Source organism: Cicer arietinum, chromosome 3 (genome assembly GCF_000331145.2).
Source record: "Cicer arietinum cultivar CDC Frontier isolate Library 1 chromosome 3, Cicar.CDCFrontier_v2.0, whole genome shotgun sequence".
NCBI classification, from domain to species: domain Eukaryota; kingdom Viridiplantae; phylum Streptophyta; class Magnoliopsida; order Fabales; family Fabaceae; genus Cicer; species Cicer arietinum.
This window is the reverse complement of record NC_021162.2, coordinates 21432553-21444155: the sequence shown is the minus strand read 5'-3', so window position 1 is coordinate 21444155 and position 11603 is coordinate 21432553. Positions and strand designations below refer to the sequence as shown.

The window sequence follows — 11603 nt, the reverse complement described above, 5'->3', positions numbered from 1 at the left end:
CCCATAGTCAATGTAGTTTTTAATTTGAATATGATGTACTCTTTTTTTTTTATCAATGAAGGATTTTCTATTTTGATTTCCAGTCCTCATATTTTCTTCACTAATAATTTGTTCTTGCTATTACCTAAGGCGTATGATTCCCCACTATCCAACTATCATAATTAACTAATTTATTTTATTTCCATCACATTCATATTTTAATACTCCTAGAAATTTTATTTTATTTATTTTTAAATAAAAAAATAGAAAAAATCAATAAAGCTGTTTCCCCGACACCCTTATCGGACACGCGCGAGTTCCAAGATCATGGATGAACTCGAGCAAAACCAAGAGGTGATAAGAGCGGATGTCAACCAACTGAAGGAAAAGGTCGATCGAGTCTTGGAAGCTATACATGCTTTGTCAAGGAAGGAGAATACAGATGGGGATCCTCCGATTGTAAATGAAGAACATCAAACTACTCCTTCTCATCCACCGGGTTTTACCCCGACTAACCAACATTTCCGCACAGCAGCTATGCAATTTCCTATATATGGTCTCCCACCTGGTTATACTCCGCCTGTAGTCATCAACCCCGTGGACAATAACCAGAACCACTCAGCTGTCAACCCCCAAAACTTAAGCCAATCACAAATCCCACCTCATTTGGGCTATGTGTCACCCCAAAACACTATACCCACAAAAAATATTCCTTATAGTGTACCTCAAGTTCCCCATTTTGATGCTAACGGGAATTGGCATCAACCTCACATTGGGGATGATACACAATCAAAGAAAAAATTTCATGTCTTAGAAGAGCGAATAAAAGCAATTGAGGGGCATAACGTTTATGGTCTCGAAGCTTCCGACATGTGTTTGGTTCCTGATGTGACTATCCCTCCAAAATTTAAGGTTCCTGACTTTGAAAAATACAAAGGCAACACATGTCCTAAAAATCATCTAATTATGTATTACAGAAAAATGGCTTCTCATGCTCATAACGATAAACTTCTCATTCACTTTATCCAAGACAGTTTGAGTGGGGCGTTGTTAAGCTGGTATATGCATCTCGAGAGAAATTAAATTCGTTCACGGAAAGACCTAGCTGATGCCTTTTTTAAACAATACAGGTACAACGTTGACATGGCCCCTGATAGGATGCATTTGCAAAATTCATTGAAAAAGGACAACAAAGCTTTCAAAGAATACGCGCAACGGCGGAGGGAAATGGCATCACAAGTAGAACCTCCTTTATCTGAAAGAGAAATGGTTGGTATGTTTATGGATACTCTCCAGTCGCCTTTTTATGATAAGATGATTGAGATTATGTCATCAAACTTTTCTGACCTTGTCATGATAGGAGAAAGGATAGAAAGTGGGATGACAAGTGACAAGATCGTATGTGCAGCAATTGGCATAAAAAGACCCCAAGCGACATTCACAAAAAAGAAAGAAGGGGACGCTAACGCTGTAATGGTAAACCCCACAGTCTCCTATTTTCCACCCATCAATTCTTATCGACACCCAGACTTCAAGCCCCCGATGCCACAAACTCCTTACATTCTTTATCCATATGTGGCCGCAACCACACAAGCATCATGCCCTCAATATCACCCTTCAAGACCACCTTTTTATCAACCACCACCTACCGCATTTTCCCAACAAAGTCAATGGAACCAAAATCCAATCTCAAATCACTACAGACCACCTGTCAATCGAGAAAAAGGATAACCCGTTTTGACCCAATTCGTGTCACGTACAACCAATTGTTGCCTCACTTACTTCAAAATTCAATGGTAGTCCTGAGACCAATGAAACCCTTAGAACCACCATTCTCGAAATGGTATAATCCAAACGCCAGATGTGAATACCATGCCGGAGCCGTGGGGCATTCCGTTGAAGATTGTCAGGCCTTAAAAACTAAAGTGCAAGAATTGATTAATTCAAAATGGCTCACCTTCAAGGAAAATGGTCTCAATGTAGGGAATAATCCTTTGTCGGGTCACGGAGATGCCGATGTCAATCTCATTGAAGAAGAGATAGACCAGTACACAAAAGATGATTATGTATCGACCATAGAGCCATGCATGGAAAATGATAGATCTTTTCCAAGACCATTGGAAATTCTCTATAGATAAGAGAATCCTAAGCCAACTCATAGTGAGAAAAATGCAATAATTGTCCAAGCACCAAACTCTTTTCCTTATGAAAATAACAAGGCGGTACCATGGAGTTATGAAGTCACATCCCATTTAGTCAACCACCAATCAGGCGATAGCTCTAAACATCAAGGTACGGATGTCACCAATATTTCAGGGATTGGTGGAATGACCCGTAGTGGTCGAGTATACACTCCTGAACAACTCAGGAAAAAGGAAGGTCGTGGAGAAAAAGAGAAAGAGGTTGTGTATCATGCCATAAAAGGATTAGAAACTTGCAAAAAGACAGTGCCTGAAGAAGAAGCTAACGAATTTTTAAAGTTTATCAAACAAAGTGAGTATAAGGTGGTAGATCAACTAAATCAAACCCCTTCTAAGATATATGTTCTTTCTTTGTTATTAAACTCTGAAGCGCATAGAAGAGCACTGATGAAAGTTTTAAATGAGGCCATGGTACTCATGATATTAATGTGGACCAGTTTGATGGAGTTGTCAGTAATATCACTGCCAATAGCGGTTTGAGTTTTAGTGATGTCGAATTACCAGCTGAGGGGATGGAGCATAATAAAGCACTACACATCTCTGTGAGGTGTCATGATCATATTTTTGCATGAGTGCTAGTTGATAACGGTTCATCGTTAAATGTCATGCCGAAATCGAAACTTTCAAAACTTTTTGTTGATGGGGCTTGTTTGAAGCCGAGTGCTATGGTGGTGAAAGCGTTTGATGGATCCAGAAGACAAGTTGTTGGTGAGATTGACCTGCCAATTCAAATCGGACCCCATAACTTTGGAATAACCTTCCAAGTTATGGATATTAAACCGGCGTACAGTGGATTCACGCTGCTGGAGCAGTGACATCCACTCTCCACCAAAAGCTAAAGTTTATAGTGAACAATAAGCTGGTGATAATATATGGGGAAGAAGATATGATAGTGAGTCATCTATCTTCTACGGGATATATTGAAGAAGCAGAGGAAGCCATAAAGACTTCCTTCCAAGCATTAGAAATCACCAATGTTGTCTTCATGGGTGAAGGATTTCGTTTAAAAGAACCAAAATTATCTACCACATCATTGAAGTCTACAAAATCCATGTTGGAAGGAGGAGCTTTTGGTAAATTTGGGAAATTGATAGAAATACCAGAAAAGAATGATAAGTATGGGTTGGGATATGTACCTACCAAAGCTGATCAAGAGAACGCTGTAAAAGAAAAACGAGAAAGCAAGCTAGCTTGTGGGGAAAACCGGGTACCAAATTCACAAAAGATCCCTATTTGTGACATTCATCAAACCTTTCAAAGTGCTGGAATAATATATGTTGATCAAGTGGATGTTGTAGAAGAGGATCGTGTTGATGGTGATACCCTCAAATTGGTGTACCCTTGTTCTCCAAATACCAATCTCAATAATTGGAAGATCATCGAGTTTTCCGTGTTTGTTAATTCATGTTCAAAGTAATTGTGTTCAAAGTAATAGCTAGGTAGTTAATCCCAGATAGCGGTGCGTCGCAGCCAACTCCGGAAACCGGGATAACGGGTTGCGGGATACCGGGATGACCTCTACATGAATAATGCTATATAAACTTACATTTAGATCTCAAACTCACAGTCTAAATCAAAACATACATTCAGATACCAAATATTCTTAATCAAAATATAGATTTAGATACTAAATATCATCATGTTCTTCAACATAGTAGAGTAATAAAATTAACAAAATATTAAAACTAAAATGCATGTTATAGGAATCAAAAATCATCATCATCTTCAACATAGTCTTCTTCCCATTCTTCCTCCTCCTCTTCCCCATCAACTTCAATATATTCTTCGTTCTCCTCCTCTTCATCGTCATCATCTTCAACATAAATAGGTTCAACTTCTTCAACATCTTCTTCTACCACCACTTCCTTTGATGTTGCTTCTTGTACTATTCCCCTAGATGCACTTGCAGCTGCCTTTTCTTTTGCTACCCGCCTAGTGTAGACCACCGACTCATTAGCCCCACTTGCATTGGCAACATCAGTCCAAGTTAGATTATCACCAGCATAAACTAATTCTTCAAAAGGTTCACCATCATCCCCCAAGTCTCCCACTTCAAATTCATTGATATAATCATCATCATCATTCAAGACGATTGGATCAATCACATCACGACAATCATATCGCTCTTTCAAAGTTTGATTATCCTTAACGAAAATCAAGTCTTCCAACCTCTTATGCTCAAGTCTACTTCTCTTCTTGGAATAAATTAAGTATCATAATTTAAAATGTTAGTTTACTAAATTAATATGAACCTACATAGTAGAATACTCTATAACTTAATAACAAGTATTAAGTATTAACTTACATGCTCAAAAGTACTCCAATTATGCTCACATCCTAAAGAACTGCATGTCAAACTCAACACTTTAATGGCCAATAGTTGCAAAAGTGGAGTTTGTGCTCCATAAGTCTTCCACCACTCAGCTGCAATGAAACGATCATTTTCATTTTATACAAGTTGTTGTGTGCTAAAAAATTTAAGAAGAAAATAAATGAAGTTCCAATCCAATTACCGGGAGCTAATGTTGTCCTTTGTCTTATTGCTCCACCCAATCCAAAGAGACCATTAGCAATCTTATATTCTGACAATTGTGTTGTAGTCATGTCACTCATTTGGTGACTTTCACTAAGTGTTTTGATGCATAAGTGAAGACCTCCCACCAATATGGGATCATTCTCAATTTCTAGTTTGCTATAAAATACTTCGGATTTAGGTAGTAGCCTGCAGCATGCAATGGATGATGAAGTTGACATTTCCACCTTTCATCAATGATTGCAAATACATCTATGTACTTGCTTGCTTGTTCATTGAAAGCTTTTCGAATATCCTCCTTGGCCTTGATCATTACTGCATATATATATATATATATATCCCATTGCAGGTTTTTTCTCATTATCAACAAGTCTTAACACTGGTACAAGAGGTCCCATAACCTTAAGAGTGTAGATGATATCATTCCAAAATGATGTCAAAGTACAATACGAGTTGCCTTCTTTCCCTTAGGATTATTAGCTGCCTTGGGCTTCAATTGCCCTTTTTCCACTTCGAATTCTCCTTATTTCAGCCACATCATCATTAACATCACCGTCAATTTGAACTTCCATCTCATTTAATATTCCATATTTTAGTGCTTGTTTCTCATCATAATCTGTCTACAACAATAGCTTACAATCTAGTGGTATTTTTCTGTAGCTTTTTACGTCTCCCCTTATTCCTAACTGATGTTGTCTTGCTCTAGTAATTCCTCCACTAGTTTCAACTTGACAAAAATCACATGTCACCTTCTTCCTATTATTCTTGTCTTTTACACTATTAAATTGCCATGCTAGGTCAACATTATCTCTGGTTGGTTTAAACATTCCAGATTGTGGGGTTTCAGATGATGTTGTCATGGTTGTTTGCAGAACAGACAAAGATAGAAAGGAAGTAGAAAAAAACAAAGAGAAGTAAATTAAATTAACAAAAACAAAAACAAAAATAGAATTAAATTAAATTAAATTAAATTAACAAAAACAGAAACATAAATAGAAGTAAATTAAATTAAATTAAATAAACAAAAACAAATTAACAAAAACAGAATTAAATTAAATTTACAAAAACAAACTAACAAAAATAGAATTACATTAAATTAACAAAAAAATTAAATTAAATAAAAAAGAAGTAAAAACAATGAAAAAAAGAACACAAAAACAGAAGAAAAAATAATGAAGTAAAAAAAACTGAAGAATAAAGAAAAAATTAAAAGAAATAAAAAAAAAGTAACAGAGGAGGAGAAGTAACAAAGTTACAAAACAGAAAAGGGTGGAGAAAAGAACAGAGCAAAGAGCAACGAACCTAGGAGATGAACGATGAGGATGGGAACGATGGGACAAGTGAAGACAACAACGCAAAGAAATGAGATAAGAACAGTGAGATGGGAACGATGAGATGAGAAGATGAGATGAGAACGATCAGAAACGAGAACGAGTGAATCTCTAAAATCTGGAGGGTGTATTACCAAAATTACCCCTAAAACGTTTTAAAATTTAGGGGTAAAATTGGTTTTTAACGGGAAAAAAAGTCCAGATTTTTTTCACGTTTTTTAGGGTTTTGAAACCCACGACAGCAACGAACCTAGGAGATGAACGATGAGGATGGGAACGATGGGACAAGTGAAGACAACAACGCAAAGAAATGAGATAAGAACAGTGAGATGGGAACGATGAGATGAGAAGATGAGATGAGAACGATCAGAAACGAGAACGAGTGAATCTCTAAAATCTGGAGGGTGTATTACCAAAATTACCCCTAAAACGTTTTAAAATTTAGGCGTAAAATTGGTTTTTAACGGGAAAAAAAGTCCAGATTTTTTTCACGTTTTTTAGGGTTTTGAAACCCACGACCCGGAACGCGACCCGTGACCCGTGAACGCGCCTAGGTCGCGCGCGAACCCTATTTTCTCTGCTCTGCTATGCGTCGTCGCGACCATGTCGCTCGCCGCACTGCTCCAGTGTGATCCCGCCGCGAACCGGCACTATTGACTACCTAGACTAATAGGGCACATGTATTTCAATTACGTACTTATTATCAATAAATGCATTTTTTAATTCTCCAATTGTTTTTGTTTTTCTCTTTTCTTTTTTGGTAATCTTTATTCATATTTCTTTTTTTTTTTTCTTCTTTTTCTTCTTAATTTAAACCATGCAGAGTCGAAAATAAATACGTTGAAAATAGCAGCGCTAGAACACTTTCTTGTAATTTTGAACACCCAATTAATCACGATGACGAGGGTTGTGAAGACGATTGTGAACCTCCCCCAAAACTAGAAAGGTTAATTGAACAGGAAGCTAAGATAATACAACCTTATCAAGAACCTTTTGAGGTGATCGATTTAGGGACTGAACATGATAAGAAAGAAGTTAAAATTGGCATGTCTATTAAAGAAAGTGAACGAGAAAAGTTGGTTAAACTTTTATTTGATTATGTGGATGTCTTTGTATGGTCATATCAGGATATGTCTGGGCTAGATACTAACATAGTTGAACACAAGCTACCACTCAAGCCTGAATGTGCTCCAATTAAACAAAAATTGAGGAGGATGAGGCCTGATATGTAACTTAAAATTAGAGAAGAGGTCAAAAAACAATTTGATGCTGGTTTCTTAGCAGTGGCAAAATATCCTCAATGGGTTGCTAATATTGTTCCAATTCCAAAGAAAGATGGAAAGGTTCGAATGTGTGTTGATTATCGGGATTTAAATAAAGCTAGTCCAAAAGACGAGTTTCCTTTGCCTCACATTGATGTCCTAGAAGATAGCACTGCTCAATATTCTCTTTTCTCCTTCATGGATGGTTTCTCAGGGTATAATCAAATCAAGATGGCTCCCGAAGATATGGAGAAAACTACATTCATCACACAATAGGGGACTTTCTGTTATAAAGTGATGCCATTTGGATTGAAGAATGTTGGGGCAACCTATCAAAGAGCAATGGTAAATTTGTTTCATGACATGATGCATAAGGAAATAGAGGTTTACGTGGACGATATGATTGCAAAATCTCGGACCGAAGAAGAACATGTTATTAACCTTCAAAAGTTGTTTGTGCGACTAAGGAAGTTCAGACTCCGTTTAAACCCTACTAAATGCACTTTTGGTGTAAGATCAGGCAAGTTACTTGGGTTTATCGTTAGTCAAAAAGGGATAGAAGTGGACCCAGATAAGCGTCGTTAGTCAAGAAATGTCCGCTCCACGCACAGAAAAAGAAGTTTGTGGCTTTTTGGGTAGATTGAATTACATATCTCACCGCTATATGCGAGTCAATTTTCAAGTTGTTGCTCAAAGACCAAAATGTTGAATGGAATGATAATTGTCAAAAAGCTTTCGAAAAGATTAAGCAGTATTTGTCAAAACCTTCAATCTTAGTGCCTCATGTTCCTGGGAAACCACTTATTATGTATCTAACAGTACTTGACGATTCAATGGGTTGTGTATTGGGGCAGCATGATGAATCTGGTAAGAAGGAACATGTTATTTATTATTTGAGCAAAAAGTTCACCAGCTGTGAAACAAGGTATTCACTACTTGAACGAACATGTTGCGCATTAGCATGGGCTGCTCGTCGGTTGAGGCAATACATGTTATGTCATACAACTTGATTGGTGTCTAAAATGGACCCAATTAAGTATATCTTTGAGAAACATGCTCTTAGTGCAAGGATTACCCGTTGGCAGATGTTGTTATCAGAATACGATTTGGTATACGTTACACAAAAAGCTATAAAAGGAAGTGCCCTAGCAGAGTATTTGGCCCAACAACCTGTAGAAGATTATCAATCAATGCAAAGTGAATTCCTCGATGAAGGCATCATGACTTTATTTAAAGAGAATGAATCACCTAATAAAGAAAAATGGACGCTAGTGTTTGATGGTGCTTCTAACATGTTAGGTCATGGAATTGGGGCAATTTTGATTTCTCCGGAGAACCAGTTCACTCCATTTACGGCTAGATTGTGTCTTGATTGCACAAACAATATTGCAGAATATGAGGCAAGTGTCATGGGCATTAAAGCAGCCAATGAGTCAAAGATAAAAGTTCTTGAGGTATATGGAGACTCATCTTTGGTTATCCATCAAACAAAAGGAGAGTGGGAAACTCGAGATTCCAAATTGATTTCGTATCTTACACATATCAAAGAATTGGTAGAAAACTTCGAGCATATCACTTTTCACCAAATTCCTTGAGAAGAAAACCAACTGGCTGATGCCTTGGCCACATTGTCATCAATGTTCAAAATAAGCGTCGGTCAGGATGTGCCAGTCATAAAAATTCAACAAAAGGATAAGCCAGCATATTGCTTATCGATAGAAGAAGAGTTTGATAGCAAACCATGGTTTTATGATATCAAATCCTATGTTAAGAATATGGAATATCCATCAGGTATTTCAGAGAACGACAAGAGGGTTTTGAGGAGGTTGTCAATGAACTCCTTCTTAAATGGTAATGTGCTTTATAAGAGGAATCATGATATGGTTCTCCTCATATGTGTGGATAAAGCAGAAGCAGAAAAGATCATTCAAGACGTTCACGAAGGTTCTTTTGAACTCATGCAAATGGACACGCAATGGCAAGAAAAATCTTGAGGGCTGGCTATTATTGGTTGACTATGAAATCTGATTGCTTTAGTTACGTAAAGAAATGTCATAAATATCAAATATATGTTGATAAAATACATGCACTACTAGAATTTTCGCCTATAGTGACCGATTTAGAGACCGAATATTTTCAGTCACACTAGCGACCGAAATAGAGACCGTAATTTTAAACTTAGAAACTAAATATTTTTTCGTCAGTAAATCGGTCGCTAATAAATTTAGAGACTAAAATCGCAACTGAATTTTACCGACAAAAATTTCAACAGTTAACTGTTACTAATAGAAAAAATTTCTTTAACACTAGCGACCGAAATAGAGATTGAAATTTTAAACTTTGAAACTAAATATTATTTCGTCACTAAATCGGTCGCTAACAAAATTTAGAGATTAAAATAGTAACTAAATTTAGCGACTCAAATTTCAGTCGCTAACTATTTTTTAATTACATAATTTAATTTTCTTTATTAATTAAAAAAATGAAATAGTTTTTGCAGACAAAATATTTATAATAGTTAACTAAAACTAAACGCGTCTCTAAAATGGTCACAAATATATTTTAGCGACCGATTTAGAGACTAATTTATTAGTGACCTATTTAAAACTAATTTATTACTGATCGATTTAGAGACCAATCAAATTCTTTTTTCTTCTTTTAAAACTAGATTTTTCTAAATTTCTATATTTAAAAAAAAATCAATTAAATTTAGTAATCGATTAAGAGATCAATTATTTTTTATTTTTTAAACAATAAATAAATTATAAAAAAAAATTATGTGACCCAAATAGTATACTTAAAAATCTGATAATATTAAATGTTAAAATATGATAATACCAAAAATAGTTCAATCTACCGTAAACAACAGTATTGAGTTCCCAAGTTTTAGTTCCCAGTTTTCTCCTTCATCTTCCCAAACCCTATTACCTCCATTTTTCATTCTCGCCATATTGTCTCCATTTTTCGTTCTCGCCCTTCTCTTCATCCTCCATTCACTTTCTCCTTCATCCTCCCACACGAACCCTAATAATATTCGACCTTTTTTCATTTTGCCTCTCTGTTTCTTTCCCAAATCGCATGAACCCTAATCGTTTCTCATTTCTTAATTTATTTTATTTTTCAAATCGCAGGAACCTAACCTACATCTAGTGAGTTCTAAGCGCAATTTCAGGTAATTTCTTAGTTTTCTTCTAAATTTCTACTTAAATTTTGTATTTTGTATTTTTTTTTTCTAAACATTTGCTTTGAAGATAGAGATGCAACAATAGCTTCTGCTGCTGCATTGGTTGCTGCTCAGTGTGCGATAGTAGCTGAAGCAATGGGAGATAAGAAAGAAGATCTTAGTAGTGTTATTGGTTCTGCCATGAGTGGTACAAGTGCAAGTGACATCCTAACTCTCACTGCAGCTACAACATGTAATCATTTTTATTATTTTCACTCATACTTTTTTTGATAGAGTTATGTTGGGGAAAATTGAGGGTATAAATGCAAGACTTAGCATCAGATTTTGGATTTTAAATTTTGAAATTGGTATTAGAGCATTGACATTAGTAAATCTAATGGTCTCAACAGGTGCAATGTGTAATTTCTATAGGAGATCTATTTCTGTTATCTGCAAGCAAACATCATTATAGGATTAATCTAACAATTTAGACTTTTGAGTATATATCTCGACTATCAAATTAGTTCAATTGTTGACTGTATTTTGGTTTGCTACTGACTGTATTTTGATTTTGATTAGATTTGGTGTTACTGTGACATTGGAGTTCAAAGGCTTCAATCCTTTTCAAAGCTTCAAGGTAATAAAACTACTAAGTTAAGCTTTACGATTTTGCTTGAATGCTTTTTCACCTCTGATTACTCTTTGTAATTGCTTAACACTTGTGACTTAAAGGTAAACATGAAGGGAGTTGTGGCAGAAATTATTTGAGCTTCCTCTCAATGTTCAATGGCTTGCTGAATGTGTTCTCAACATTTTGTCCGAGAAATCACAAGCTTATGCAATACAGGTACATAGCTCTGACACTTGGCTTTATTCTGTTGTACACAACTAGATTGGGGTGATGATGTATACTCCATATCATTAGATAACATTTTTCTGGCTTTTCAAATTACAAATTACTCATGTAGTGATACATGATGAGGTTGTCTGCAGCACCAAATGGTTGAACCAATTTGTATATTGAGTTTGTTACATGTGTTTTTATATAAACTTTTTCTATGGTAACTTCCCCATGTGTTTTTAATGTTGTGGCTTCTTTTGAGTCTTTTTATACCCAATATGAAATTAAGAGTT

General features: G+C 35.9%; 1 pseudogene; it reads left to right on the top strand.

The window, feature by feature from the left end:
• Positions 1 to 306: 306 nt before the first annotated feature.
• The window catches only part of LOC140919687 (uncharacterized), a 42319-nt pseudogene continuing 31022 nt past the window's right edge, over positions 307 to 11603 (top strand).